Consider the following 13,945-nt stretch of genomic DNA (forward strand, 5'->3'; position numbering starts at 1 on the left):
GGTGTCGTTCAGTGGGACGTCGTCTTGGTGACCAGGGACTTGCCACTGTGCCCACCATGGGAGGAGAGTGGATGCCCGTGTGAGTACCCAGAGACCCAGTGCCCTTGGGCCTATTGGTGAGGATGCCCTCAGGGCAACTCCAGCCATCTTGTGGGACTGGGGATTCATCATTGCCCCAGAGGGCTGACGTCTCCCTGAACGTCTGCCTTTTGCAGTAGACTGTCTGGAAAATACAGGTCACCCATGACACCAGCAAGGGAAGCCCTCAGTGCAATGCCAGCCATCTTCTGGGACTGGGGCTTCATCCTTGCCCCAGAGGGCTGGCATGTCCCTGAATGTCTGACCTGTAAACTTGGCTGTCTGGAAAAAACAGGTCACCCACAACACATGTAAGGGATGCCACAGTCCTCTGCAGGATCCCTTACTTGACGGCCCATGGGACACTTTTCCCAGTGTGGGAGAGCACTCCAGTTGATTTCAGAATCACTGATGCCTTAGTAGACACTCGACCTGCTAGAGTGGGCATTGCAGATGGCCAACGTGACCTCCTGCGTGGAAGTGGTGTGCCCAAATTTCACGCAATGGGCTTTGAGGCAGGGGCCGGACTTGGGGATACCTGGATGGACACTAGAGCTTTGGCATAACTGGTAGACAGTATCTGAAAAATGCTGGCAGCGTGGCCCAGACCCAAGTGGCATGCAGGCTCCTGCACCCAGGTTCTTCACCATTGACACCCTCTGGTGGTGGCATGTCCATATGGGGCCCATGGGTGGTCCCGTAGCTAGATGGGGTTTTGTCTGACAATGGCCCTTTGGATGATGCCACAATCAAAGGCACGCTGTGGTTCTTGACTTCTGACCCCGAGTCCTACTGAGTTTGAAGGCGCTGGGGAACCGTGCAGGCCCCTCACCCTACCCACACCATGCTCTCAAAGATGGGAAGGGATGAGGTGTCCCCACAGGAGCCATGGAGCAGTGGTGATGGAGACAGTGTTAGATGCTGGTGGGCTGCCCATCAGGGCCCTGTTCCCCAAAGGGATCTTGGTATTGCGTCTGTGTGGTAGCATTCATGGGCCCTTCTGGGGCCCCATGCCCACACATTCATGGGGAACACATGGCCGGGCCCTGCCAGCCAAGACCCGGGTTTCTGCCTGCAACCGACCCACCAAGGGCCTGTCGCAATCACGCTGTGGGAAGACCTGTGCATGTAGCCTGGTGCCTGCTGTGGCAGCCATTTTCAGATGCCTGTAGGGCTTGAATTCCCTTGTTTCCAGTGGAGCCACAGATATTGAAGGCCTTGTGGACACGCTGCAGCCTTCCTTCTCGCCAGACCAGGATTGCAGGTTTGAGTCATGAATGCACTCCCAGCCCCGCCCATTCTGAGATCCCTCCCATTGCCACAGGGAGGTCTGATGGGGAAGGCGTTTGTCATTGCTGAGCTGCCTCTCTCTGTGCACATCCCGGGCCCCAACTGAGATCCCACCTGGCACACTGAGAGGAGTTTGGCCTATCTTCAGGAATAGGCCCCAAGCCAGGGGCCCTAATGGCCACCCAGAGCATCACAAACACTCTCTGGTAAGCATGTTGAGCTCAAGGATAGAAGGCAGCGGCGGGAGGGGACTGCTTCTGTTGGGTCAATGATGAGAACTCATATGGTCTGGAAGACAGATGATGACCTAAAGATTATGCTCAATAGGATTACCTGAGGCCCATTGGAGGGCACCTCACTGAGGCAGAATCCTGTGGACCCCTGTGGCTCTCGTGTAGTGCTGGTACCTGGGGCTCGAGGCGACCGATCACTCGAGGCTCCCCAGTGGGCTCTCCAGTCTCTGAGCCTCTGCACACGTAGGATGTGCTCCCGCCCGGGAGTGTTGTGTGCCCATTACTAGTCCTTCCCGGGATTCATCCCTGGGAACCCAACTAAGCTCCCTCGGTGTCCTGATGTCTTTCAGTGGAATGTCGTCTTGGTGACCAGGGTCACCATCTTGTGGGACTGGGGCTTCGTCCTCTCCCCAGAGGGTTGGCATGTCCCTGAACATCTCGCCTCTGCACTAGGCTATCTGGAAAACACAGGACACCCTCGAAACCTGCAAGGGATGCCACGAACCCCAGGAGATCCTATTACTTGAAGGACCATGGGCCACATTTCCCATCAACTCTGGTTGATGTCACAATCACTGATGCCTTAGCAGGCACGTGATGTGCTGCGGTGGGCATTGCTGATGGCCAATGTGACCTCCTGCCTGGAAGCAGTGCACCTAAATTTCACGCAATGGGCTTTGGAGGCAGGGACCAGACCTGGGGTTACCAAAATGGACACTAGATAGCTTTGGTATAATGGGTAGATGGTATCTGAAAAAACCTGGCAGCATGGCCCAGACCCCAAGTGGCATGCCGGCTCCTGCCCCCAGTTTCTTCACAATTGGTACCGTCTGGTGGTCACGTGTCTTTATGGGGCCCATGGGTCATTCCGCAGCTCGATGGGGTTTTGTCTGACATTGGCCCTTTGGTTGGTGCCACATGCCAGGACACGCTGTGCTTCTTGACTTGTGACCCTGAGTCCCAGTGAGTGTGAAGGCACAAGGGAACTGTGCTGGCTCCTCACCCTTCCCTCACCATAATCTCAAAGATGAGTAGGGATGAGGTGCCCCCCACAGGAGACATGGAGCAGTGGTGATGGAGACAGTGTTAGATGTTGGTGGGATGCCCATCAGGGCCCTGTTCCCCCAAGGGATCTTGGCATTGCGTCTGCGTGGTAGCATTCGTGGGCCCTTCTGGGGCCTATGCCTGCCTATACCTGGCAAAACACAGGACAGGTCCCTGCCAGCAAAATCCCGGGATTGTGCCTGCCACAGACCCACCAAGGTCTGTCCCAATCACACTGCAGGAAGACCTGTGCATATGGCCTGGTGCCTGCTGTGGCAGCCTCCATGCTCAGACTTCTGTGGATCTTGAATTCCCTTGTTTTCTGTGGAGCCACAGAGGCTGAGAACCTTGTGGACACACTGCAGCCTTCCTTCCTGCCAGGCCAGGATTGCAAGATTGCATCATGAATGCAGTTCCAGCCCTGCGCATTCTGAGATCCTTCCCATTGCCACAAGGTGAGGTCTGATGGGAAAGGTGTTTGTCGTTGCTGAGCTGCCTCTCTCTGTGCAGATCCCGCGCCCCGTTCTTTATCCCACCTGGCGCACGGAGGGGAGTTTGGCCTATCTTCGGGAATTGGCCCCAAGCCAGGGGCCCTAATGGCCACCCTGCACATCACAATCCCTCTCTGGTAAGCATGTTGAGCGGGCAGGTAGAACACAGAGGCATGTGGGGACTGCCTTGGTTGGGTCAATGATGAGAACTCATATGGTCTCGACAGATGATGACCTAAAAATTATGTTCAATAGGATTACACTGAGGCCCAGTGGAGGGCACCACACTGAGCCGGGATCCTGGTGACCCCTGTGACCTTGGCATAGCGCTGGCATCTGGGGCTCAATGCAACCAATCCCTTGAGTGTCCCCAGTGGGGCTCTCCCTGGTCTCTAGGTCTCCATGCACCTAAGACGTGCTCCCACCCTGGGGCATTTGTGCCCATTAGTAGTGCTTCCCGGGACTCATCCCTGGGAACCCAACTCAGCTCCCTTGGTGTCCTGGTGTCTTTCAGTGGGATGTCGTCTTGGTGACCAGGGTCATGCCATTGAGCCCACCATGGGAGGAGAGTAGATGTCTATGAGTACCCAAAGATCCAGTACCCTTGGGCCAATTGGTGAGGAAGCCCACAGGGAAATGCCAACCATCTTGTGGGACTGGGGCTTCATCCTCACCCCAGAGGGCTGGAGTATCCCTGAACATCTCCATTGTGCACTGGGGTGTCTGCAAAAAAACAGGTCACCCACAACACTGCAAGGGTGCCACGGTCACCTGCAGTATCCTCTTACTTGTTGGCCCATGGGCCATGTTTCCCAGTGTAGGAGGGCATTCCAGTTGATGTAAGAATGACTGATGCCTTAGTAGGCAAGCGACGTGCTGCCGTGGGCATTGCAGACAGCCAATGTGACCTCCTGCTTGGAAGTGGTGCGTCCAAATTTCATGCAATGGGCTTTGGAGGCAGGGGCTGGGCCCGGAGTTACCTGGATGGACACTAGACAGTTTTGGCATAACGGGTAGACGATGCCCGAAAAATTCAGGTAGCGTGGCCCAGACCCCAAGTGGCATGCGGGCTCCTGCCTCCGTGTTCTTCACCGTTGGCACCTTCTGGTGGTTGCATGTCCTTATGGGCCCGAGTCGTCCCGCAGCTGTATGGGGCTTTGTCTGACAATGGCCCTTTAGTCAGTGCCATGAGACTGGGCATGCTGGGGTTCTTGACTTGTGACCCTGAGTCTCAGTGTGTTTGAGGGCGCTGGGGAACCGTGCTGGCCTCTCACCCTTCCCTCACCGTAATCTCAAACATGGGAAGGGATGAGGTATCCCCACAGGAGCCATGGAGCAGCACTGATGGAGACAGTGTTGGATGATGGTTGGGTGCCCGTCAGGGCCATGTTCCCCCAAGGGATCTTGGCATTGTGTCTGCATGGTAGCATTCGTGGGCCCTTCTGGGGCCCCATGTCCACCCATTCCTGCCAAAATGCAGGGCCGCCTCCCTGCCAGCAAAGGCCCGGGATTCTGCCTGCCACCGACCTGCCAAGGTCTGTCCCAATCATGCTGCGGGAAGACCTGTGCATGTGGCCTGGTGCATGATGTGGCAGCCTCCATGCTCAGACGCCAGTGGGTCTTGAATTTCCTTGTTTCCAGTGGAGCCACAGAGGCTGAGAACCTTGTGGACACACTGCAGCCTTCCTTCCCACCAGGCCAGGATTGCAGGATTGTGTCATGAATGCAGTCCCAGCCCCGCGCATTCTGAGATCCCTTCCACTGCCACAGGTGAGGTCTGATGGGGAAGGCGTTTGTCATTGCTGACCTGCCTCACTCTGCGCAGATCACACACCCCGACTGAGATCCCACCTGGCACACAGAGGGGAGTTTGGCCCATCTTCGGGAACAGGCCCCAAGCCACGGGCCCTCAAGGCCACCCTGCGCATCACAACCCCTCTCTGGTAAGCATGTTGAGCGGGCAGGTAGAACACAGAGGCGTGTGGGGACTGCCTTGGTTGGGTCAATGATGAGAACTCATATGGTCTCGAAGACAGATGATGACCTAAAAATTATGCTCAATAGGATTACACTGAGGCCCAGTGGGGGGCGCCAAACAGAGGCGGTATCCTAGGGACCCCTGTGGCCCTGGCGTAACACTGACACCTGGGGCTCGAGGCCACTGATCCCTCGAGGCTCCCCATTGGGACTCTTCCCAGTCTCTGGGCCTCCTTGTGTCTAAGACGTGCTCCCGCCCTGGGGCGTTGTGTGCCCATTACTAGTGCTTCCCGGGACTCATCCCTGGGAACCCAACTAAGCTCCCTTGGTGTCCCAGTGTCTTTCAGTGGGATGTCGTCTTGGTGACCAGGGTCTCACCATTGGGTCCTCCGTGGTAGGAGAGTGGATGCCTGTGTGAGTACCCAGAGATATAGTGTCCTTGGGCAGATTGTCAAAGGAGCCCTCAGGACAACGCCAGCCATCTTGTGGGACTGGGGCTTCCTCCTCACCCCAGAGGGCAGGCGTGTCCTTGAACATCTCCCCTGTGCACTAGGGTATCTGGAAAAAAAGGTCACCCGCGACACCTGCAAGAGATGCCATGAACCCCCGCGAGATCCTCATACTTGACTGCCCATGGGCCCCTTTCCGAGTGTGGGTGGGAACTCCAGTTGATGTCAGAATCACTGATGCCTTAGTAGGCACGCGATGTGCTGCGGTGGGCATTGCAGACGGCCAAAGTGATCTCCTGACTGAAAGCGATGCGCCCAACTCTCACACAATGGCCTTTGGAGACAGGGACCAGACCCGGGGTTACCTGGATGGACACTAGACAGCTTTGGCATAACGGGTAGACGGTATCTGAAAAATGCTGGCAAGGTGTTCCCGACTCCGAGTGGCATGTGGGCTCCTGCGTCTGGGTTCTTCACCATTGTCACTGCCTGGTAGTCACGTGTCCTTATGGGCCCCAGGGGTCGTCCTGCAGCTGTATGGGGCTTTGTCTGACAATGGCCCTTTGAACGGTGCCACAAGCCAGGGCACGCAGGGTTCTTGACTTGTGACACCAGGACCCAGTGAGTTTGAAGGCCCTGGGGAACTGTGCTTGCCCCTCACCATTCCCTCACCATAATCTCAAAGACGGGAAGGGATGAGGTGTCCCCACTGGAACCATGGTGCAGTGGTGATGGAGACAGTGTTCGATGCTGGTGGGATACCCGTCAAGGCCTTGTTTCCCCAAGGGATCTTGCTATTGCGTCTGCGTGGTAGCGTTTGTGGGCCCTTCTGGGGCCCCATGCACGCCCATTCCTGGCAAAACTCGGGGCTGGTCCCTGCCACCCAAGGCCTGGATTCTGCCTGCCACCAACCTGCCAAGGTCTGTCCCAATCACGCTGCAGGAAGACATGTGCGTGTGGCCTGGTGCCTGCTGTGGCAGCCTCCATGCTCAGGTGCCTATGGTGCTTGAATTCCCTTGTTTCCAGTGGAGCCTCAGAGGCTAAGGGCCTTGTGGATATGCTGCTGCCTTCCTTCCCACCAAGCCAGGAATGAAGGATTGTGTCATGAATGCCCTCCCAGCCCCATGGATTCTGAGATCCCTTCCATTGCCACAAGGTGAGGTCAGAAGGGGAAGGAGTTTTGTCATTGCTGAGCTGCCTCTCTCCATGCAGATACCGCGCCCCCACCGAGATCCCACCTGGTGCATGGAGGAACATTTGGCCCACCGTCAGGAACAAGCCTCAAGCCAGGGGCCCCCATGGCCATGCCACACATCAAAAAACTTCTCTGGTAAGCATGTTTAGCTGGCGTGTAGAAGGCAGAGGCAGGTGGGGACTGCCTTGGTTGGGTCAATGAGAACTCATATGGTCTCGAAGACAGATGATGACCTACAAATTATGCTCAATAGGATTATGCTGAGGACCAGTGGAAGGCATGGCACTGAGGCGGGATCCTGGGGATCCCTTTGGGCCTTGTGGAGCACTGGCACCTGGGGCTTGAGGCGACAGATCCCTCAAGCCTCCCCAGTGGGGCTCTCCCCAGTTTCTAGGCCTCTACACGCATAAGACGTGCTCCCACCCTGGGGAGCTGCGTGCCCATTACTAGTACTTCCCAGGACTCATCCCTGGGAACCTAAACTCCCTTGGTGTCCTGGTGTCTTTCAGTGGGATGTCGTCTTGGTGACCGTGGTCTTGCTATTGAGCTGACCAAGGGAGGAGAGTGGATGCCTGTGTCAGACCCCAGAGACCCACTGACCTTTGGCCTACAGGCGAGGCAGACCTCAGGGAAACTCCAGCCATCTTGTGGGACTGGGGCTTCGTCCTCGCCCCAGAGGGCAGGTGTGTCCCTGAAAGTCTGACCTGTACACTTGGTTGTCTGGAAAAAACAGGTCACCTGCGACACTTGTAAGGGATGCCATGGTCCCCCACGGGATCCTCTTACTTGACGGACCATGGGACACGTTTCCCAGTGTGGGAGGGCACTCCAGTTGATGTCAGAATCACTGATGCCTTAGTAGGCACACAACATGCTGCGGTGGGCATTGCAGATGAACAGTGTGACCACCTGCATGGAAGCGGTGTTCCCAAATTTCACAAATGGGATTTGGAGGCAGGGGCCTGGCGGGGGTTACTTGGATGGAGACTAGACAGTTTTGGCACAACAGGTAGACGGTATCCGAAAAATGCTGGCAACGTGGCCCAGACCCCACGTTGTATACAGGCGCCTGCCACCAGGTTCTTCACCATTGGCACCGTCTGGTTCTCGCGTGTCCTTATGGGCATCCGGGGTCGTCCCACAGCTGTATGGGGTTTTGTCTGACAATGGCCCTTTGGTTGGTGCCACAAGCCAGGGAAGGCCTGGGTTCTTGACTTGTAACCCTGAGACCTAGTGAGTTTGAAAGCACTGGGGAACCGTGCTGGCCCCTCACCATTCCCTCACCATAATCTCAAAGATGGTAAGGGATTAGGTGTCCCCACCAGAACCATGGTGCTGTGCTGATGGAGACAGTGTTGGATACTGGTGGGATGTCCATCAGGGCCCTGTTCCCCCAAGGGATCTTGGCATTGCGTCTGCGTGGTAGCACTCATGGGCCCTTCTGGGGCCCTATGCCTGCCCATTCTTGCCAAAACACAGGGCCGGTCCCTGCCAGCCAAGGCCCAGGATTCTGCCTGCCATCGACCCGCATTGACCTGAATGGACAATACACAACTTTGGAATAACGGGTAGATGCTATCTGAAAAATGCTGGCAGCGTGGCCCAACCCCGAGTGGCATGCGGGTTCCTGCCTCTTGGTTCTTCACCATTGGCACCGTCTGGTGGTCATGTGTCCTTATGGGCCCCAGGGGTCATCCCGCAGCTGTATGGGGCCTTCTCTGACAATGGTCCTTTGGTCAGTGCCTCAGGCCAGGGCACGCTGGGGTTCTCTACCTGTGACCCTGAGTCCCAGTGAGTTTGAAGGCACCTGAAAACCGTGCTGGCCCCTCACCATTCCCTCACCATAAACTCAAAGACGGGAAGGGATGAGGTGTCCCCATGGGAGCCATGGAACAGCGTTGATGGAGACAGTGTTGGATGCAGGTGGGATGCCCATCAGGGCTCTGATCCCCCAAGGGATGTTGGCATTGCGTCTGCGTGGTAGCGTTCGTGGGCCCTTCTGTGGACCCATGACAACTCATTCCTGGCAAAACGCAAGTCTGGTTCCTGCCAGCCCAGTCCGGGGATTCTGCCTGCCACCAACCCGCCAAAGTCTGTCCCAATCACACTGTGGGAGGACCTGTGCGTGTGGCCTAGTGCCTGCTGTGGCAGCCTCCATGCTCAGACTCCTGTGGGGCTTGAATTCCCTTGTTTCCAGTGGAGCCACAGAGGCTGAGGGCCTTGTGGATATGCTGCAGCCTACCTTCTCGCCAGGCCAGGATTACAGGATTATGTCATGAATGCAGTCCCAGACCCATGCATTCTGAGGTCCCTTCCATGGCAAAAGGTGAGGTCTGATGGGAAAGGCATTTGTCATTGCTTACCTGCCTCACTCTGCACAGATCACGCACCCCGACGGAGATCCCACCTGGCACACGGAGGGGAATTTGGCCCATCTTCGGAACAGGCCCAGAGCCAGGGCCCCCATGGCCTCTCTGCACATCACAAACCCTCTCTGATAAGCATGTTGAGCTGGCAGGTAGAAGGCAGAGGTGGGTGGGGACTGCCTTGGTTGGGTCAATGATGAGAACTCATATGGTCTCAAAGACAGATGATGACCTAAAAATTATGCTCAATAGGATTACACTGAGGCCCAGTGGAAGGCATGGCACTGAGGCGGGATCCTGGGGACCCCTGTGGCACTTGCGGAGAATGGCACCTGGGGCTCGAGGCGACCGATCCCTTGAGGCTCCCTTGTGGGTTCTCCCCAGTATCTAGGCCTCCATGCGCAAAAGTCGTGCTCCCACACTGGGGTGCTGTGTGCCCATTACTAGTACTTCCTGGGACTCATCCCTGAGGAACTCAACTAAGCTCCCTTGGTGTCCTGGTGTCTTTTAGTGGACGTCGTCTGGGTGACCGTGGTCTTTCTATTGAGCCCACCATGGGACCTGAGCAAATGCCTGTGTGAGAACCCGGACACCCAGTGACCTTTGGCCAATAGGTGAGGCAGCCTTCAGGGCAACACCAGCCATCTTGTGGGACTGGGGCTTCGTCCTCACCCCAGAGGGCTGGTGTGTCCCTGAAAGTCTGACCTGTGTACTTGGCTGTGTGAAAAAACAGGTCACCCACGACACCGGTGAGGGAAGCCATGGTCCCCCACGGGATCCTCTTACTTGACGGACCATGGGACACGTTTCCCAGTGTGGGAGGGCACTCCAGTTGATGTCAGAATCACTGATGCATTAGTAGGCACACAATGTGCTGCGGTGGGCATTGCAGGCGACCAATGTGACCACCTGCTTGAAAGCAGTGCACCCAAATTTCATGAAATGGGCTTTGGAGGCAAGGGCTGGGCCCGGGATTACCTGGAAGGACAGTAGACAGCTTTGGCATAATGGGTAGACGGTATCTGAAAGATGCTCTTAGCATGGTCAAGACCCCGAGTGGCATGCGGGCTCCTGCCCCCAGGTTCTTCACCATTGACACCATCTGGTGGCCGTGTGTCCTTATGGGCCCTAGGGGCTGCCCCACCGCTGAATGGGGTTTTGTCTGACAATGGCCCTTTGGTCAGTGCCACAAAGCAGGGCATGGTGGGGTTCTTGATGTGACCCGGAGACCCAGTGATTTTGAAGGTGCTGGGGAACCATGCTGGTGCCTCACCCTTCCCTCAACGTAATTTCAAAGATGGGAAGGGATGAGGTGTCCCCACAGGAGCCATGGAGCAGCGCTGATGGAGACAATGTTGGATGCTGGTGGGATGCCCGTCAGGGCCCTGTTCTCCCAAGGGATCTTGGTGTTGCGTCTGTGTGGTAGGGTTCATGGTTCCTTCCGTGTCTCCATGCCTGCCCATCCTGGCAAAATGCAGGGCCGGTCCATTCCAGCCAAAATCCGGGATTCTGCCTGCCACCGACCCACCAAGGTCTGTCCCAATCATGCTGCAGGAGAACATGTGAGTGTGGCCTGGTGACTGCTGTTGCAGCTTCCATGCTCAGACTCCTCTGGGGCCCTGAATTCCCTTGTTTCTAGTTGAGCCACAGAGGCTGAGGGCCTTGTGGACACACTGCAGCCTTCCTTTCCTCCAGGCCAGGATTGCAGGATTGTGTCATGAATGCAGTCCCAGCCCCACGCATTCTGAGATCCCTCCCATTGCCACAAGGTGAGGTCTCATGGGGAGGGTGTTTGTCATTGCTGAGCTGCCTCTCTCCTCGCAGATCCTGCGCCCCGACTGAGATCCCACCTGGTGCACGGAGGGGAGTTTGGCCCATCATTGGGAACAAACCTCAAGCCAGGGGCCCCCATGTCCACTCTGCACATCACAAAACCTCTCTGGTAAGCATGTTGAGCTAGAGGGTAGAAGGCAGAGGTGGGAGGGGATTACCTTGGTTGAGTCAATGATGAGAACTCACATGGTCTCGAAGACAGATGATGACCTAAAAATTATGCTCATTAGGATTATGCTGAGTCCCAGTGGAGGGCACCGCACTGAGGCAGGATCCTGGGGACCCCTGTGACCCTGGCATAGCGCTGGATCCTGGGGCTCGTGGCGACTGATTCCTCGAGGTTCCCCAGTGGTGCTCTCCCTGGTCTGGGCCTCCGAGCACCTAAGATGTGCTCCCACCCTGGGGCATTGTGTGCCCATTACTAGTGCTTCCTGAGACTCATCCCTGGGAAAACAAGTAAGCTCCTTCGGTGTCCTGGTTTCTTTCAGTGGGATGTCGTCTTGGTGACCAGGGTCTCGCCATGGAACCCACTGTGGGAGGAGAATGGGTGCCTGTGTGAGTACCCAGGATCCAGTGCCTTTGGGCTGATTGGCCAGGGAACACTCAGGGAAAAGCCAGCCATCTTGTGGGACTGGGGCTTCCTCCTGGCACCAGAGGGCTGGCGTGTCCCTGAACGTCTCCACTGTGCACTAGGCTGTCTGGAAAAATATATCACCCGCAACACCTGTAAGGGATGTCATGGTTCCCTGTGGGATCCTCTTACTTGACGGACCATGGGCCATGTTTCCCAGTGTGGGAGGGTGGTCCGGTTGATGTCAGAATCACTGATGCCTTAGTAGGCACGCGACGTGCTGCGGTGGGCATTGCAGACAGCCACTGTGACCTCCTGCGTGGAAGCAGTGTGCCGAAATTTCATGCAATGGGCTTTAGAGGCAGGAGCCGAACCCGGGGTTACTTGAGTAGCACTAGACAGCTTTGGCATAACGGGTAGACGGAATCTGAAAGATGCTCTCAGCATGGTCAAGACCCTAGTGGCATGCGGGCTCCTGCCCCTGGGTTCTTTACCATTGGCACCGTCTGGTGGTCGTGTGTCCTTATGGGTTCTGTGGGTTGTCCCACAGATCGATGGTGTTTTGTCTGACTATGGCCCTTTGGTCGGTGCTACAAGCCAGGGCATGCTGCGGTTTTTCACTTGTGACCCCACGTACAAGTGAGTTTGAAGACGCTGGGGAGCCGTGCTGGCCCCTCACCTTTCCCTCACCGTAATCTCAAAGACGTGAAGGGATGAGGTGTTCCCATGGGAGCCATGCAACAGCGCTGATGGAGACAGTGTTGGATGCTGCTGGGATGCCTATCAGGGCCCTGTTCCCCCAAGGGGTCTTGGTGTTGCATCTGTGTGGTAGCGTTTGTGGGATCTTCTGGGGCCCCATGTCTGCCCATTCCTGGAAAAATGCAGGGCCGGTCCCTGCCAGCCAAGGCCCGGGATTCTGCCTGCTACTGACCCACAAATATCTGTCCCAATCATGCTGCGGGAAGACCTGTGATTGTGTCCTGGTGCCTGCTGTGGCAGCCTCCATGCTCAGATTCCTAAGGCCTTGTGGATATGCTGCAGCCTTCTTTCCTGCCAGGCCAGGATTGCACGATTGCATCATGAATGCAGTCCCAGCCCTGTGCATTCTGAGATCCCTCCCATTGCCTCAAGGTGAGGTCTGATGGGGAAGGCATTTGTCATTGCTGGGCTGCTTCTCTACGCAGATCCTGCACCCTGACTGAGATCCCACCTGGTGCACAGAGGGAAGTTTAACCTGTCTTTTGGAAATGGCCCCGAGCCATGGGCCTTCATGGCCACTCTGCCCATCACAAACCCTCTCTAGTAAGCATGATGAGCTGTGGTTAGGAGGCAGAGGCATTTGGGGACTGCCTTGGTTGGGTCAATGATGAGAACTCATATGGCCTTGAAGACAGATAATGACCTAAAAATTATGCTCAATAGGATTACACTAAGGCCCACTGGAGGGCACCCCACTTAGGCGGGATCCTGGGGACCCCTGTGGCCCTGGCGTAGCGCTGGAGCCTGGGGCTCGAGGTGACTGATTCCTTGAGGCTCCCCAGTGGGGCTCTCCCCGGTCTGGGCCTCCGTATTACTAAGACGTGCTCCCACCCTGGGGCGTTGTGTGCCCATTATTAGTGCTTCCCGGGACTCATCCCTGGGAACCCAACTAAGCCCCTTCGGTGTCCTGGTGTCTTTCAGTGGGAAGTCATCTTGGTGATTAGGGTCTCGCCATTGAGCCCACCATGGGAGGAGAGTGGATGCCTGTGTGAGTACTCAGAGACCCAGTGCCCTTCTGCCAATTCATGAGGCTGCCCTCAGAGCAATGCCAGCCATCTTGTGGGACTGGGGCTCTGTCATCGTCCCAGAGAGTGTGTCCCTGAATGTCTGCCCTGTGCAGTAGGCTGTCTGGAAAAAACAGGTCACCCGTGACACCTGCAAGGGATGCCACGGTCCCCTGCAGGATCCTCTTACTTGACGGCCTATGGGCCACGTTTTCCAGTGTGGGATAGCACTCTGGTGGATGGCAGAATCACTGAGGCATTAGAAGGCACTGCGAGGTGCTGTGGTGTTCATTGCTGATGGCCAGTGTGATCTCCTGCATTGAAGGAGTCCGCCCAAATATCATGCAGTGGGCGTTGGAGGAAGGGGCCCTGGCTGGGGCTACTTGGCTGGACACTAGACAGCTTTGGCATAACGGGTGGATGGTATTAGAAAAATGCCTGCAGCTTGGTCCAGACCCCGAGTGGCATGGGGCTCTTGGCCCCAGGGTCTTCACCTTGGCCCCATCTTCTGAATTTCTATCCTTGTGAGGCCCTTAGGACTTCCCCCACTCTGTTGGGGCTTTGCATGACAGCCGCACTTCAATGGGTGCCTCGAGACATGTCAATGTCAGGTTGTTGTCTTGTGCATTTAATTCCCAATTATGTTGACATTGCT

At 56.4% G+C, this 13,945-nt stretch overlaps 1 long non-coding RNA gene and 7 other non-coding genes across 9 annotated transcripts in view; all 8 read left to right on the forward strand.

Moving 5' to 3' along the window:
• The first annotated feature begins 263 nt into the window (after window positions 1-263).
• Window positions 264-13,945, forward strand: part of LOC128315888 (uncharacterized) — a 35,897-nt gene continuing 22,215 nt past the window's right edge. Inside the window, exons 1-4 of one of the 2 annotated variants that reach the window (XR_008299019.1) lie at window positions 264-3,273; window positions 4,907-5,079; window positions 6,775-6,892; window positions 10,819-11,065. This is a non-coding gene — a long non-coding RNA (uncharacterized LOC128315888). The remainder of the gene's footprint in view (window positions 3,274-4,906; window positions 5,080-6,774; window positions 6,893-10,818; window positions 11,066-13,945) is intronic. The other variant, XR_008299020.1, reaches the window with a different exon arrangement.
• On the forward strand, window positions 1,631-1,710 carry LOC113602085 (small nucleolar RNA SNORD115). The gene has a single exon (XR_003423462.1). It is a non-coding gene; the product is annotated as a small nucleolar RNA SNORD115 (small nucleolar RNA).
• Window positions 3,330-3,407, forward strand: LOC113602084 (small nucleolar RNA SNORD115). The gene has a single exon (XR_003423461.1). It is a non-coding gene; the product is annotated as a small nucleolar RNA SNORD115 (small nucleolar RNA).
• LOC113602076 (small nucleolar RNA SNORD115) lies at window positions 5,136-5,216 on the forward strand. Its single transcript, XR_003423453.1, has one exon. It is a non-coding gene; the product is annotated as a small nucleolar RNA SNORD115 (small nucleolar RNA).
• Window positions 6,949-7,026, forward strand: LOC113602092 (small nucleolar RNA SNORD115). The gene has a single exon (XR_003423469.1). It is a non-coding gene; the product is annotated as a small nucleolar RNA SNORD115 (small nucleolar RNA).
• Window positions 9,311-9,391, forward strand: LOC113602078 (small nucleolar RNA SNORD115). The gene has a single exon (XR_003423455.1). It is a non-coding gene; the product is annotated as a small nucleolar RNA SNORD115 (small nucleolar RNA).
• Window positions 11,122-11,202, forward strand: LOC113602089 (small nucleolar RNA SNORD115). The gene has a single exon (XR_003423466.1). It is a non-coding gene; the product is annotated as a small nucleolar RNA SNORD115 (small nucleolar RNA).
• Window positions 12,885-12,965, forward strand: LOC113602081 (small nucleolar RNA SNORD115). The gene has a single exon (XR_003423458.1). It is a non-coding gene; the product is annotated as a small nucleolar RNA SNORD115 (small nucleolar RNA).

Source organism: Acinonyx jubatus, chromosome B3, assembly GCF_027475565.1.
Source record: "Acinonyx jubatus isolate Ajub_Pintada_27869175 chromosome B3, VMU_Ajub_asm_v1.0, whole genome shotgun sequence".
NCBI classification, from domain to species: domain Eukaryota; kingdom Metazoa; phylum Chordata; class Mammalia; order Carnivora; family Felidae; genus Acinonyx; species Acinonyx jubatus.